This window comes from Rhipicephalus sanguineus, chromosome 5 (genome assembly GCF_013339695.2).
Source record: "Rhipicephalus sanguineus isolate Rsan-2018 chromosome 5, BIME_Rsan_1.4, whole genome shotgun sequence".
NCBI classification, from domain to species: domain Eukaryota; kingdom Metazoa; phylum Arthropoda; class Arachnida; order Ixodida; family Ixodidae; genus Rhipicephalus; species Rhipicephalus sanguineus.
Genome location: NC_051180.1, coordinates 94,560,267 through 94,577,490, shown reverse-complemented (window position 1 = coordinate 94,577,490; position 17,224 = coordinate 94,560,267). Strand labels below are relative to the sequence as shown.

Below are 17,224 nucleotides of genomic sequence, written 5' to 3'. Positions count from 1 at the left end.
GGACCCCCTATCGGGGAGCCGCGGAAGCCGAACAGCCCGGAAAAAATCTTAGCGCGGAAGCGTTAAGGGGCTTGTGTCGCAGAAAGTCAGGTGTCGGCGTTGACGGCGTTGTCGATGAGCGGGAAATCGATGGAAGCAAAGAACGCAAATTAGAGCTCGAGCGAGAATCTAACCCAGGCATTCTGCATGGCAGTTAAGTATTCTACCACTGAGACACGCCAGAGCTTTGAACTTCTCAGGAAAATGACTCTGCACAAGGGTCATGTCGGGAAACTCCAATTGGGGTTGAAGTGGTGGCTATCCGCTTTTATAACAATGTAAAAAAGATTCACCACGCTGACGAAGGCTGCTTATCGTATGCACATAATCGGACTGTAGCGTACACTTCATTGCGAAAAAACTTACATCTCTCCTCTAACGTCAGTGCCGACGTTACGTTGAACCATGAGCTACCCTTTACATGCCAGTGTAGCAGACGTACCTGGCGAGCCCACGATATGCGCACAACTACTAAATTACACAGGCACGCCGATCGACCTCCTATAGAGCATGGATGAAAGAGAAAATCTTGGCATAGGCTGCCACACGCTGACTGCTTCGCATGAAATAAATTCCCACAATTTTTCGTAAATGAGACATCTTGAATTTATTGTGAAACAACAATCGTATCAATAAAATTTGTTCAGTTGCCGCCATTAGTTTTGTTTGTTTAACCTGACTTTTGTTGCCTTAGCGTTCCGTTTAAGAGACGATAATGTCACATCGCTAGTTCTTTTGTTTGATTATCTTTTGTTTAAGCCTGACTAGAAGAACTTGACCAAGTCTCGACTAAGCGCACCAGAGTGGTCACCACTTTGGAAACCCTGCCTCTTATGAGATTAATCTTCCCCATGTTCGCCATTCGTCAAAAATGCAAGGCTCCCTTCAATATGCATAGAAGTTTTTCTTGGGTTCTTGTCCACAGCTAAAGAATTTCGTACCTAAGGAACGCTCATTGTATGTGTAGAGTTTGACCTGACATAGTGGCGTTATGCGTCACTTTATGAGTGATTGCAGTCCGCGTTCGTGTGAATGGACTTTGTGTGAACTCTAGTGTTACTTTGTGACTGCACTTTGTACCTATGCGAAGCGGTATGTGTCAACATATTCAGTGCCCAAGTCCCTGTAGTTTACGTAACTTTTTTGTTGCTTGATGGCACGATTGTGTTCTGTGTCATCTTCAGTGCCACTGTATGAATAGAATTCGTGCTTTCACTGTTCTTGTGGCTTGTCTGATAGACTTATGTAAGGTGGTTTTAAGTACGACTTTATGTAGCCTTTAAAAGAAGCAACCGGCGCTACGTAGAAGCGGCAAGATCTTCCAAACAAGATAAAATCAAAGGACACCCTGTTTCCGTTGAATTACACATAATAAGCTACTTCAAACGTTTGCGCTACGCTCTTTAACGTAAGGATGCAGTTAACGAATAGGGTGCCTGCCCTGGCTGCCCAGCTTCCGATGCACATGTGTGCTGTTGTCAGAGCCCGTAGCTATCAGCATATCCAAAAAGTGCTGCATTCATTGTTTCTGAATGTGGACTCATGGTAGCATGATAGAAGAGCCTGACTGTTTCTCTGATCTTTGTATTTCTCGGTATCGATTTTTCTGCATTGAAGAAACGGGTCGAGGTGACGTGCAGAACCATACGAGCACAAGTATACATAGTTGTGATACAGGTATGGCAATGTGATTTCATCTGTAGCACTCTGAAGCACGATTCAGAACACAGAGCGGTTTATTAATGCGTCGAACTACCTCGTCCTCCACCTAAGCAGACACCAGTTCATGTCACCAGTGGTGGCGTGCCAGAGGAAGAAGAAAAGTCTGCCACACAAGTTCATTCAAGCTATGAAACGTACACCACGTTAATCTCGATTTCAACAAATATTCGTTAAGCAACTAAAAATGCATTAAAATCTAACAAATCTATTCGAAATTGTTCTGATCAGGTTAATACGGTAGTTTGATCCACCAGCGCAATCGCACAGTCATTGCAGTGTTTATTTCATATATTACCTATTATTCTATTTTTATTTTTAGTATTTATTTTTTATTATTAAACATTTTAAAAATTATCTTCTAGATTTTAAACAATCAATTCCTGGCCAGTCCCCCAGAGTGGGTATGTGCCATAGTATTGAAGAAAAAACGGAAGAAAACAAAACATCCGTGATCACAGCGTTAGCGTATGCGTTGTTAGACATTGCTGATATAGCAAACCTTCATCTCTGAACTTGTGAGAATCGTCAGATGAAGGGCAATTTTAAATGAGTGGCAGTAGAAGCAATCGTTTCTTCAGGTAGAATACCATAAATACCATGCACCAAAGAGCCAACCAACCAGCGGACTCTCTCGGCAAAATGCTGACATATCCTTGTCTACACCATATACGGCTTTGGATCTCTATGACAAATGCAGGCTTCTTTGCTTGATGTAACTCTGCTGCGCCCATAGGCGAGTGCAGGGTTCTCCGTTAGGAGGAAGGGGGGGGGGGGGCAAGTCTCACCACAGCTCCTCCCCCTCCCACCCTTCTGTCGAGTACGAAAGAAAACGAGCTCCTCAAAGAATGCAGAAACGAAAATGAAATGATGACATGCTGCTCACAACGACCTTCCATTGGTCCCCGGCCTTCCGGGGGTAAAGGAGGAAACAAACAGTTATCGTTGACCATTATCGTCAAAAAACATGGTAGCTACAATCCTGCGGACTTAGAAATGACGTAAAAGGTCTGATTCAGTAAAGGTATGGGGCACAATTGGCGCCCCTTTTGGGAGATTAGGGGGAAGGCTTCCCCTCCCTGCCCCCCCCCCCCCCTTGTGCACGCCTATGGTTGTGCCCGACAAATCAAAAAGTGCGCGTGGATATACGTAAGTTAAAGAGCAGATGAACACCATCATAATAAAATTTCTTCCCTTACGGCAAATATTTTACGATTGTTTCAATAATAGATAGTGCGGTCAGGTAGCAGACACTTAAAACCAATAGAATTATTGAACGCCATACGCGACAGAGGGACAAACGGAACGGACGGATAATTTTCTCATCGAGTCGGCACAGACATTCTTAGCATTTAAAACAAGTAGTTAATCAACAGCTGCTCCAGGTAGCCCGAAAATTAGACGCTCTGAAGGTTTCACGACACAGTACCTGCATTACTCTATATAGGTAAAAACGTCGCTAAACAAGCTCCGTTTAAGTGCAGGACATGAAAAGTTTGTGGAAACTAAGGCTTGGGCATCGAACAATAATACGTCATACTTGTTCATCGACATGGTGATGCGTCATGCCTTAGCACTCCGTTTAAGAGACGATAATGTCACATCGTTGGTTTTTCATCATATAACGCGTGGAATGAAGCAGCAAAGGTGTACCAGGCATTCAAATAACACCTTCTAAAAGCGATTTTTTTTCACATAACACTTCTCGTTGCATGTAATAAAGAAAGTATATCAGAATATACGGTTTCCCGTTAAGTGTGAGCGCAGTTATAAATCATACCGTATACAAAGCAAAAAAGAAAAAAGAGAGAGAGAGCTAACTTCAGAAACAAGTATACCAGAAAAAAGAGTCATGCGAAAATCATTTCTCAACTTTTCTGCTGCGAATGACACGCATTTTTGCTGAACCATTCCCAATACTGTTTAGAAAAAAAAGTTGAGCATTATAGAGTACCAAGCACTCTGCTCAGAGTAGCCGTAAAGCTATGCATTTAGACCAAAAAGATAATATAATAATATCCGGGGTTTAACGTCCCAAAATCACAAAATGATTATGAGGGACGCCGAAGGGCTCCGGAAATTTCGACCACCTGGGTTTCTTTAACGTGCCCCTAAATCTGAGTACACTGGCCTCAAACATTTTCGCCTCCATCAAAAATGCAGCAGCCGCAGCCGGGATTCCATCCCGCGACCTTCGGGTCAGCAGTCGAGCGCCATGACCACTAGAGACCACCGTGGCGGGGCTAGAACAAAAAGATGTGAAGCTTGGAGTACTCATGCACTCTACTGCGGGAGAGCCGTAAGCAGCTGCCTTAAAAGAAAGAGGCAGTATTTATGGCGGTATCCTTGAAAACTATTTCAGCAAACGAACCTCTGACCACCCATCGCATGAATGCTTACAAAAAACCCTCGTGGTTCACCTAAGACAACTCGAAGACGAAAGCCATCTTCTTATTTTTCTTCTCAGTCGACGTATCGAACCTCCCCCACCCCCCTGCGAAAGCTTTCTGTACCTAACGCGATTTGGCACTGCCTCCAGGATCGGAGGCATTGCAAGCTTTCTGCATCTCCCATGGTTTTGCGATGCCTCCGTGATCGGCCCACCTATGACCAAACGATGATGTCATGTGACGACGTCATAATGTGACGTCACGTTGTGTGACGTGGTAGTGACGCCATGATGATGCCACGTTGACGTCACAAAGTATGGCGGTCTGCGACGTCATGCTGTCGTCATATGCTGCCGTCATCACGCGATGATTTTTTTAATCACTCCTATTGATGCCGACGGTCAATTTTCGCGTTTGATGAGGCATCTAAGGCTTTCGCCTTCAAAATAGGGACGACTACTCTATTGTGCGAGATGCGGTAACATCGCCCGATTTACAAGTGCTTAAGGATTAATATCAAGAAGCGTGTGTGTTTAGCAAAACATTGTAACTATTTAGAACAATATGGATACTCTATACTATGTGATTGCGGTAGGCTGTCCCTCCGCGCAAAAACAGGCATGGACCTAAGTGAGGGAGAAACAACTCGCGTATAGATCAAGGAGATCACCTTCCTGCTATAGAAAACGAAATATGTCACAGAACTTATATAGTATAGTCGAGCGTATTATGAGATACGCAGCCCAAGCTGTAGCACAGGTACCAGCGTACGAACGAACACATTCCTTTCTTGTCTCGAAAGCGACAACAGCAGGTGAATTTGCAGGAACAGTTTTCTTTAAATGATCTCGATTCTTGTTTACGAAACTTGAAAGGTACTTAATATTCTGTGTTGAATTTCTTCAATTTTCTGTAATTAAACGTCTCTTAGATTTCCCAACTGACTTTTATCTATAGAATATGTGTAACATATATTTTGCAAGCGTGAAAAACAGAAACGCCGTCGCACTTAGTCAGTCACACTTCGTTTGTTGTCTATTTGTTGGTGCAGAAAGAACAAGTGTGTCAAGATGAAAATCTGGATTAACGTTTGCATATTAATGTTTATTCTAAACCCAAGTAAAAGCTCACCAACCGATGCATCCGCCACATCAAGTTGCAGTTGAATGCGTAAAACAAAGAGCGTTTGCGGCAACTTCGCTTTCTGCTCCGCGCTCTAACCTTCTTTACAGAAAAATTAAAACTCGTGGAAAGCAATCTTTTGGTATTTCCGCATTGAATTTCTGGTAGCCACAATGGTTTCTCGTGAAAAGTAACAGCATAATCTGCTGTACATTATGTTCCGTGTTATAACACTAACAAATGCTTAAGCAAAACAATATATCAGCAACCGGTTCTCCTGACGCGTTTCTTTTTCTTCAGATAATTAAGCTCTTACATAAGATAACCAGCGTGAGAGACATCGCGTAATGATTACAGTAAAGCAGGGTATTTTCATGTACAGCGTTGCAATGTATTCGTAGGCGCGGCGTTGCAATAAAATGATTACAAACACAGTACCTTGGTAAAAGCAGTTAATGTAAGGTCAATCCTTAAAACAGAATAATAAGTAACATATAAGCTGGTAATTGACCTCTTACAACATTAGTGTCCTGTCAACAATGTCGCAAAATAAGGAATAAGGATTACTATAAGTGATGAGAAAACACATGGTAATACCCAGTGTAATACCACATGGTCATATACCAACATATTGATATGTCATCTAACAAGCAGTCATCAAACGACTAAACTGTACGAGAGATGGAATATGCTGATTAGGTAAAGCACGAAGTAAAATTTTACCGGGAAAAATTACCTGTAGCATTGATAGAGCGACGCTCCGTAAAAAATAAAATGCACTGTAATATAAAAAAGTAATTATGATTGGTTACTAACGGGGGTAACGTATTGCAAGAGTCTACAAGATCCCGATGAGGTAAGAGTGCCAATGCCTGTTCAAAATTTGTAGTTTTCTTTTCACGATGTCAACTACGCACAATCTAGTTAAATAACAGAGGAAACATTGTGCTGCAATTCATACAACTTAACACCAGCTTCTGACAAAACTTCAAGAACACCTCACACTTCCCTATTGAAGATATCATATCATATGACACGTATGCCCCATATTTAATAATCTCGTATGAACACATGATTCATATGTGTTCTCGTATGATCATACGGGATTACTGGATATGTGTCATATGACATTTTTCTATTGGGTTCCTTTAAACATATGCTGAGCAATTGTACGACATTTAAAAAAATAAGTCGTCAACGATTACTTAGCTGTGATGATTATTAAGAGTTGAATACGGGTAACCAGATTACTTGAAAGTATGCCAATGTATCACAAGTCAACATGGTAGAGGCTGTCATTTGTTTGGTCATATCATACAGCACTGTGTGAACATGGCACACATGATAGTATAGATCGTGAAAATATCATGTTTTGATTAGGATATCGACAACGTGACGCAGCTCAGTCACTCACAGGAGCAGATGCCACGTTACTACCATTTCATCTGTACAATAATTAATTGTATCGAAATGCTGACTTCAGATCAATGACATTTCTATTTTTTATATCACAAGTTTTTAGAACGCTGATTTCTTTTTTTTTTTTTTTTTGCATGCGCACATACCAGCTTTCACCTATGTATACTTGTGTCTCTATGATGAAGCCTTAACTATACTACACCAGGTCGTGAGCTGCAAGAGCACTGCAATGGTGTTTTGGTTCTTTTTGATAGTGTTCAGACTAAGCTTAAATATTTTTCACAATAATGCGAGTATCTCTGCATCTTAGCATTTGTATAGTTCCACATGGCAGCAGCAGGCGTACAAAAAGAGTGCAGGCAATCATGGTACACGACTACTCCTTTCTTGATCTTTGCTAGTCATAAAAATAATTAAAGGCGATCAGCCGCGAATGTTGTTTTAGTAAGAGTGAAATTCACCAGCGCCAAAGCGGAAATGCTGTGGTATGAAATAAAAAGAAAGAAATATAAAAATAAGGAGAGCCATACGTTGGAACTGTGTACTTGCAAAAAAGTACGAATACGTGACATTCAGTTACAAATGCAACAAGTTCAAGAAGTTCATATTCTTGCAAAGTGTTTCTGCATTGCCAAATCTGAAACATTCTGCGACATGTGACATCACACATTGTCATGTGGTGAGAAATCTTGCATGATGCAATGTCCTTTAAGATTTCGACGTGAGCCATAATCTCTATGCCGGATTGTTTTAGACGGTGTACTTAGTTGCAAAATTCGTTTGCAGTGTTTTCTTATAACGTCGAATGCACTTTAACATTGTCGACATTTTAAAATTAGCTCTTCGCAAAACGTGTTACAAAGCACAACCAACAGCCAAAGTTTACAGGACATGGGCTCCACTGCAAATGCAAATTTCTGCTCTGTTGGTGAATGACGCTTCTAAATTAGCAGGTAAATCGCAGTTCGAACGTTTGGCTCACCTTCTTTTTATATTTCTTTCTTTCTTATTTCATAGGTCGTAAGAACTACTACAGGTTGAAACAGATATTTGGAGGTTACGTTCCCAGACAAAGCTGGAATATAGCTTTCTCGGAAATTTCACGTCCCCAAACTTTTGCTGGAAGGTGTACATGCATTCGCTGCGATAAACAGAAATCTCGAAGCATAACGCAGTTATACCTGCCAAAAAAATACGATGCATATACCTAAAAACAAGTCACTGAATTATGAAAAGGCATGTTAGGCTGAATTAGTAGTTCATACGCAAGAAGAGCGTGTGGCCTTGGGTCGCTACCACTCTGGAATTTGATATGTGCCTGAAGTGAACCAAAATTTAAATGTCTTTTGCTGTTTCCTCAATTTCTTGCTTGCGAGTGAATTTTTGGAGATATTCGTGGGTGCATGTCACGAGAGCATAATACGAAACGATCGCTAAACGCAGAAGGTCACCTTTGATGACATGTTTTGCTGATCTAGGGCTAAAGTGTCACGTAGGGAGTGTTCAACAGTCGCCGGTATGTTTAGCCAATCGATCAAAACAAAAGCAGTGCCCATTTAGCAAGAGTGCAGGAATTAACGTATGTTACGTCACGAAAAGCAAATAACAAAAATGGGTCACACATTTATTGCTTATCCTTGAAAGGTAGATTAGTGAAGCTCCTGCGACTGAATTACTGATTCCGATTTAGCCTAACTTCATCATAAACGAAATTATAATGATGACTGTGACCAATGAGCTCTTCAACACGCGACCGGCGGTGAAGCCCGGCCTCGTCGGAATGTCGGCATGTTCTGCGCACTAATGTAACCACGCGAAAATTCGTTACTTTGCTTCGGGCGATTTCAAAGTGGAGTTATGTTACCTTGTTGGCACATGGCGCTGAGCGAATGCAATGTCATTTCTCCGGAGAACACCTTAACTCGAAAGAAATAAAACTATTTTTTTCGCAACCGCAAAAGCACTGATCGACACCCGGCAAGTCGTCACTGGGGGTAAAGAAATAAGCTACAAATTCACTCGTTTTTTTTTTTTTTATCCCTTTCCCCTACTAGATTGAACGGAGGGCCGCGAATGCTACCGCCATCTGCCGCCAGCCCGTCCAGTGCCGGTTTGGCGCCAATATGAAAGAAATTTTCGCGCGCTTTTTAATGCGCCTTTGTTTCTCTCTTTCCCTCTCTCTTGATCACCACACAAGCTTAACCCTCTAAGGCGAACATTTAATTGAGAGCTATTTCATCGAGTCCGCCTTTTATTGGATTCGTTTCGCGAGGAGATACCTCCTGCTAACAGTGATTAAAAAACAAAATTCAAATATCGATCGTTGGTCAATAATTTTTTTGGAACAGCGCTGTTAACAAAGTTTGGACAGCTCAACACAGGGTACAGACTAAGCGTAGAAGCTAATACAGGCGAAACAAACTAAACGAGAAAAAAAGGCCGAGGAACGCCTACCGGAAAAAATGATCGCCTGGCTCGTTCTCGTCACTGTGGAGAGATGGCAGCAGTGCGCCGGGCTGCAGACTTTTCGTTCGACGCGCTCTACGAGATTCGAAATTTCGAAACCATTTCGACGTGATTCTCTTAGCTGGCTCTCCGAGTATTACAGGGATATGAATAAACTATCTAAAACATCCATTATATGGGAAGCATGTGTAGAATATAACGTAGTACATTGCAGGGTACGTACGAATATAGAATTTAACACGCAGTCCTTTTTTTTTTTCCGAGGCTGAATGGAAGGATTTGGAAGCGACATCAAGTAAATGGTTCAACAAACGTATCTTATGAGTGTGTTGTAACAAAAAAAATACCTAAAGAAGGCAGACTTTGCATGCTTTTCCTTCAAGAATAAATCGATAAGTTACTTCATGGTGAGGCTGGACACGGAGAAGAAGACACGGGACAGCCGCTGTCCCGTGTCTTCCCGCGAGTACTAGTCTTCTAAAGCATTAATGTATGCGCATGATACCGTAATTTTATTCATAGACAGTTCACTTGAAACCTTACAACATACTGTGTCCAATGAACTACTAGCTATTTCAATGTGATTTCGTGACAATCAACTGCTATTAAATACCGATAAAAGAAAATATATTATTTTCCGCTCACGAATGAAAACTGTGAACTGCATTTCAATTAGCGTATCGGTAAATAATCAAGCCATTGAATGTGTTCCGACTATTAAACATCTAGGCATTATATTTGACAGTAACCTTAACTGGAGAGACCAAATCAATACCGTTTGCAAAACGTTGTCATTCAGCTGTTACACTCTCATACGGGCACGTCAATACTTTGACTTGAGTTTGCTGCGAACATTATATTTTAGCCTAATTCACTGTCACCTCAGCTACTGTTGCGAGTCGTGGAGCCAAACGTACACAACATACCTTACTCCGCTAATCCAGGTTACAAAAACGAGCTGTGCGTGTGATTACTTCCTCCCCGAGTCATTACCCCTCTAATACTCTATTTCAGAGAACGCGTATACTGCCGTTTACGGACGTACACAACTACAAGATTTCCTGTTTAGTAAATAAAATAATAAACACAAACACACCTCTGCCCCGTACTATTTTCACGTTCCCGTCGTTAAACACATGGCACGCAAGCACCGCTAATCTTAACCTTCTGTTATGTTCGAATGTGTACGGTGAAGGACTAATCCAATTTTCTGGTGCTAAGCTGTGGAACAATTTGCCTCTTGAAATAAAACTCGCAAGAAGTTTTGACATTACGTGCAAACGATACTTCGTTTCTAACCAGGCATTTTCTTCAGTTATTATTTATTTTTAAAAATTTTCTCATGTATATTTAGTGTGTTCATAGTAATTATGCATTCGTTTTTTTTTTTTAGTATGGTTCCTTGAATCTGTATAATACTTTTCGCTTATGGATGATACTTTCGCTATTATTTCTTTTTTCTGCACAAGATTGCTAATTCTTATAACCTTTTTTGTATTGGACTCATCACTAGACGCTTAGGGTATGGGTCCAAATATTTGTGTACGCATTTTCCATATTATGATGCAATAAAATTCTCTCCTCCTTACCAGCTTGCCCAGTACACCCCTTTACAATGAGTTACTTACTGCTTTATTCTTAGGGGAAAAGAATGTTACTTAAAGTAACGCATCAAAACTACATTACTGAGACTAACAACTTTATCTTGCTGGGTATCCCTAATTTTTATGTATCTCTTTTCAATGTAACTTAAGCTGGTTTTTGACATGTGTACCACGTTACAGTAATGGTAACATGGTCCATCGGTATACTGAAATACATACCAAATTTTTTATTAACTTGGTTAAAGAAAAAATTGTACTTCTTTTACAGCCCATTCTCATTCCTGTTATATCTGAGAAACAAACAATAAAACTGATGAGGATAAACACTGTGCGTCATAAGTAGTTTATTTTTCTTGAAATTTGGAGGGTGTCTTACGGAGATTTTTTTTTCGGAAATTCGCCGTTTATCGGAGTTTATTTCTCGCAAATCCCCATCTCTCGGAAATTAGGTGTTTAATTTTGCAATATAAGTTGTTGCAATGTATTCTTATTAATTTTATTTTCAATGAAAATGCGTTGCATTGTTCATTATTGCTGATAATCCTGTTTCTCCATCGTTCCTTTTTTTGAAATCTGTTTATTTTTCCTGTTAATAAGGCTGCTGATGTGCACTGCTGTAAATTCGCCAAAGTGGACTTTTGGGCGGGGGGGGGGGGGGAGAGGGGGGGGCAGGAGCAAGTCAAGCTGCTTGTCAACCTTTTCTCCCAGCCCCCCTCATCTTCTTGATGAAAAATAAAGGGCCTATTATTTTTATTATTCTCAATACTCCAAAATTTTAGGTGAGATTAATCTGAACACAAAAAACATGCGAACACACTAAGTGTATTTTAGATGTCTGGAAGGTGTGAACGCACAGACACATATACATACAAGCACAAACACTTGAATGCAAAACACCTACGTTTGTTCGTAATACTACGTTAAAGCTTGTAATAGCCCCGCCACGGTGGTCTATGGTTATGGCGCTCGATTGCAGACCCGAAGGTCGTGGGATCGAATCCCGGCCGCGGCGGCTGCATTTTCGATGGAGGCGAAAATGTTTGAGGTCCGTGTGCTTAGATTTAGGTGCAGGTTAAAGACCCCCAGTTGGTCGAAATTTCCGGAGCCCTCCACTACGGCGTCCCTCATAATCATATCGTGGTTTTGGGACGTTAAACCCCCGATATTATTAATATTTTTTTATTAAAGTTGTAATAGACGCATGCATACTTTACGAGGTTGCTACCACTGATGTAGGTGCGCCCCGTTCGACTGATGATTCTCAGCTTTGAAAATGCCCTTTGACCGCTGAAAAGGCCCATTTAAAATCGGAGTTTATGGCGTAAGTCTGAGTTGTCAAAAATTTTACCAGCGAGTGTTTATCGGATTTTTTTCGGATTTATCCGAGAAGACGGAGCCCTAGTAATAACGGAAGTCAGATTAGTTAACTTGGAAATCACAATAATACAACGGTGTTCATGCAAAACATAAAATTGCAAAATTTTGCATTATTTTCCAGTTAAATTTTCAATGACAAATACTCAGAGAGTGCGCTACATTTACTATTCTGAGATCAAAATTAGAAGACAAGCACAGAATTCACTCATACGCAACACCCTCTAATGCGGACTCTATTTATACTTGTGAGCACCCTACTAGCTTTTCTGTTTCATTTTGGAATCTGTGCAGAGTAATACGTACTGGTATGTGTTCTTTGTTTTTTTTTGCTTGTTTGTTTTGTTTTGTTTTGTTTACCAGACTATTTTCTGTAGCTGCTTTGCTGCGAGGGTGGCACGACCTAGTCAGGCAATTACTCAGCCAAACCAAACCAAACCAGACCAAAACTTACACGCTGAGTGGAATTGTCCCTGTCGCTATACCGGCTGTTTCTACGCAGACTTTATTGGTGCAGACTTTATTTATCTACGCAACTAATATTTAAAAATAGGGTTTCCGAAAAAAAAGAACATTTGTTATAAAGTAAAACTGTCTGGTGCGCGGACTTCCATAAAATCTAAAATTATGCGTATTAGTTGTTGATTAACTATAACTTACTAATTGGGTTTTAATTAATTACCTTACGGCACGTATTGCAATTGACGAATTGGAGCTCGTGAAGTACGCAAGGCGTATTCACTTTGAACGAATTCTTAGGGCGACACGAGTTTCGAAATATTAAAGTGACTGTCTACCGTCCTTCATCGCTTTTCTGTTTTGTACCGCGATAGAAAGCGTACCGTCTGAAGTGTTCAACCTTGCAGCGGTTTCTCTGGAAAGTGAGTAGAAAATTTTAAAACAGAATTTTTCGCTCTGCGTTCGGTCTTCTTCCATTGGTGTGAATACGCCCCACAACACTGGTTGGGGGACGCGATGACGATTGTAGTGCCGGTAAAACTTAAAACCGAAAGCACATGTAATTTCTGTAGGATTTCCTTATTTTCGCTGAACACTAATGCAATGAATGTAACAGTCGTTTTAAGCGCGCCATCGGTTAAATGAAGCCTTATTATACGATTACAGAACACTCGTTTAGCTGTGATTGCAGTCTATGCGTTTATTTTAGCACTTCTGCCGCAATCCAAGCCAAGTTGACCCGGAAAAAACAAAACAGCGCTTTTCGCGCTTTTGGTGCTGTCGGCGCTGTAGCAGACCGTATCAAGAGACGAGACATGCCGTTGGGAAACCTAAGCGAATTAGAAAAGAGAATTTTGTAACGCATGAGACCCCTACGTCGACGCACCGGACCGCGATGATTCTTCGAGTAGCGCCAGCACAAGCGATGACCCAGACTTTGACAGACCTCCGTCACTGCAAGCTGGGCGCCTTGGAAATGTCGACTGGTAAGTAGGCACTGAACGACTGGGTTCTAATTCATGCAAACCTGTCACGCAGGTGTCGTTGCAAACGCTGCACTGCAATGCCCACAGCAATAGAGTGCGTATGCTGTTGCAGGCAAACGATGTAACGAAACTCCTGTACTGATGTAGCGATGATAAATGCATGCCTTCACAGCGCAGCACGCGCGAGACATCCTATCGACAGTGCAGCGTAACGGTCCAACACGGGGTGTTGAAGCAAACGAACTCGAAAGCGGCGGCGTCGGCAGCGCCGCCAGGCGTCTTTTTGGACGCGTGAGATAAAAGAAACAGCAAAAATTACCTTTGGACGCAATCGAAAGCTGTTTCAAGAGCGGAAAATACACTCTCAAGTTCTACATGTTTGTTTTTCAGCAAAATAAGTCCACCTGCGTGGATAGTCTGTCACACCTATAGATTGCGGGAATTGCGACCACTTTGCTGTTGCGTGACGCTAGCGGTCATTCTTTCACGGTTTTCAACATCAGATTAAAATTATAATTCTTTTTTTATGGGACGAAAGCGCGCTCGTTGCCGCCGATGTGACGAACGATCTTCTCATTTTCACCACAATCAAAAAAATTTTTCCGAGCGGTAGACAGTCCCTTTAATTTCCGAAGGGCCCTAAGAAAGACATGGGTACTCCAGTTAGTCCTGTATTACAGTGCGCAAAAAGCAGTCATGCTAAAAAAGCAACTCGAACGACAACAGTGCGTTTTTATCGCAAGTTTGATTTCGCATATGTTATATTATGGGCCGCCCCTAGTTCTCTTCCCAAGTGGATATGCCTTGCAAGCTCCCCAACTACAATTAGTCAAGAGTAACATGCATCATAAAGTAATTAATTAAGAAGTTAATCCACGAATATTAGTTAATCAACCACCAATGAGTGTTACCTTAACACTTATGGACATCCGCCGCACTCGACAGTTTACTTTTGAAGAAATTTTCTTTTTCGTCACGAACCCCATTTTTACCGACTACTCCATGTCTTCGTAGATGCACGTGGTATGCTACATGTGCATTTGTGCAATATGTGAAACACGTGCGGCTCTTTAGTCCGACAAGCGAGCTCAGTAGCGTTATGTATATATGACGTGGCCTATAATGCATTTACATTTGAAATCTATTCGTTGTCACGTGCCGTATCAGCACAATCGGGCTCCACAAGGTAACGTTCAGCAAAGCGTTTCGTGGCCTAAGTGTTTCCAAGATAGCTGGTACGGTCCGCTGATCATGCAAATAGTCACAAAAGAAGAGCCACATTGTTTGTAAACACCAGCGAAAGCTTCACTTAAGCATATTCACGTTGAGCGTGAGATCACCGCATTTCTTTAGTCTTGTCTAAGGTATTTGTGAGGAAGTGGACCACCCTTGGAACAAGATTTATTTGAGATTCTGCTGTTAACTATCTCGACAAGGCTTACTCAAGTCGTGTATGTGTAGGCCTGCAAATGAGTATAATGCTTTCCTGCATAACTGTTCCTACCCCCTACTTAGAGCACTGCACGGGCCGGATTTTACGGCCCGGGCCCGCTTTATGAAGCCCGAGCCCAGCCCGGGCCCGTGGTTCCAAGCGCGGGCCCGGCCTGGGCCCGGGCGCACATGACCGAACCCAGCCCGAGCCCGGCCCGGGCCCGGGCGTACTTGACCGTACCCAGCCCGAGCCCGGCCCGGGCCCGTCGTTCCAAGCCCGGGCCCGGGCCGGGCTTGGAACGGCCCGGGCCCGGGCGTTCATTACCAAACTAATCCAGGGCGCGCTTGTTCATGACCAGGCCCGACCCGGGCCCGCTAGAGGATATTAGTTGTTGATGATGATTATTAATGATGCCGTGCGCTTTGTAGCGGGCGATCCGACGGAAAATCCGGTGTGTACATGCATCGAAATGTTGCTTTGCCCACGGTGGTAGCTCAGCGGTTAAGCTGTTTCGCTGTTAAGTCCTAGGACGCGGGTGCGATTCCCGCGGCCACGGCGGCCGCAATTTGGTGGGGGCGAAATGCAAGAACACCCGTGTATATACTTATCTTTAGGTGCACGTTAGAGAACTCGAGGTGGTCGAAATTGATCCGGTGCCACTACGGCGTGCCTCGTAATCATATCGTGGTTTTGGCACGTAATACCAAGGAATACAAATGAAATGTATTGTATGTGTCAACCTGGAATAAAAGACCGAAATCTTTATGCCTCCCATGGGAACAACCGTGATCTGGCCCATCGTTAGTGCTGTCAATATATATATATATATATATATATATATATATATATATATATATATATATATATATATATATATATATATATATATATATATATATATATATATATATATATATATATATATATATATATATACGTGTCACTTCAGCTTGGCACAGTATACCTTAGACCATGGAATGCATAACATTCGCGTGTGCTCGAAGGCCCGACTTACGCCTTTTAATGAGCGGGTCCGAGTCCGTCCCGGCCCGCAGCCTCAAGCCCGGGCCCGCACTTTCAAGCCCGAGCCCAGCCCGGGCCCGCCGGAAAACGCTTCGGATGGCCCGGCCCGGCCCGCGGGCCGGGCCGGGCCCGGGCTTTCGGGCCGGCTCGGGCCCGTGCAGTGCTCTACCCCCTACCTTTCAATCTGTGGACTTCGCCGCATGGCTACGCTGCGTCGCAGGCAGCACGCTGCAGGACACTTCTGCGGATGGACAGCACTAGAAACTTCGGGCACTTCGCTAAAGTGCCGAAAAGAAAACGGATATCTTCTTTTGTTCCGCATAAGCTGTGTGGCCACGCTTATTACTTCGCTGGCTAATTACCTGGCTAGTTAGACATCATTATTTAAATAAGTCTCTAATTCAATAATTTAATGTAGATGACTTCAGATCACGCGCGGATTCGAACGGTAAGACGTGCAAGCGCCAGAAGGGCTGTTATAAATTTTCTCGAGTATACTGCACCGTACCCTAGATTTCAGGGAAACCACTGTGTTACGTGGTTATTGTATGTACGCGTCACCTCTTCCTGTTTCCACCATCAGATTTCATCCCTCTTTTGCACTCCTCCCTTTTTTCCCTGTGCCGAGCATGATCAATACAGTTCACTCAGACAAAGAAGGAGGAGAAATAGGAGATGGCTTTCTCTTTCGAGTCGTCTTAGGCGAATGCACAAGGGACCGTGACACTTTTCTGACAGTTGGGTGCATAAGAGCATCGCGGACGGCGCACCTCGTATGAAAACGAACCCTGCCCTGGATGTTCTGCGCGGCCCTCTTTATTGTAATCATGTGGCCTCCTTTTGCCGGTGATTATCTTTTTACGCTAAATAATGTAAACGCCATGCACATCTGTACCGCGGTGAAGCTTCATAAAGCACATCCTTCATTATGGGAAGCACAAATGATCCTCGCGATAATGCACAGAACGCATATTGTAGACACTTAATTTTAAGCATATTGGATAAGCACCGCATGCATATTGTACAGAATTGTCTTTTAACGGCGAAACTGCTTAAGCTCGGATTAAGGCTGGTGTTGTAGACGGAAAACTCGGCCCGTATGCGCCACAGAAAGCGGGTATGTGACAAGCAGCTCCTAGCATAGCATAGCCATGCATAGTATAGCATAGAAAGTGGGTGGGATAGAGAAGT

General features: G+C 42.6%; 1 long non-coding RNA gene across 1 annotated transcript in view; it reads right to left on the bottom strand.

Annotated features, from left to right (window-relative positions):
• The window catches only part of LOC119394002 (uncharacterized), a 143,825-nt gene extending 135,134 nt beyond the window's left edge, over positions 1-8,691 (bottom strand). Inside the window, exon 1 of the long non-coding RNA XR_007416062.1 lies at positions 8,554-8,691. This is a non-coding gene — a long non-coding RNA (uncharacterized LOC119394002). The remainder of the gene's footprint in view (positions 1-8,553) is intronic.
• Positions 8,692-17,224: the final 8,533 nt, after the last annotated feature.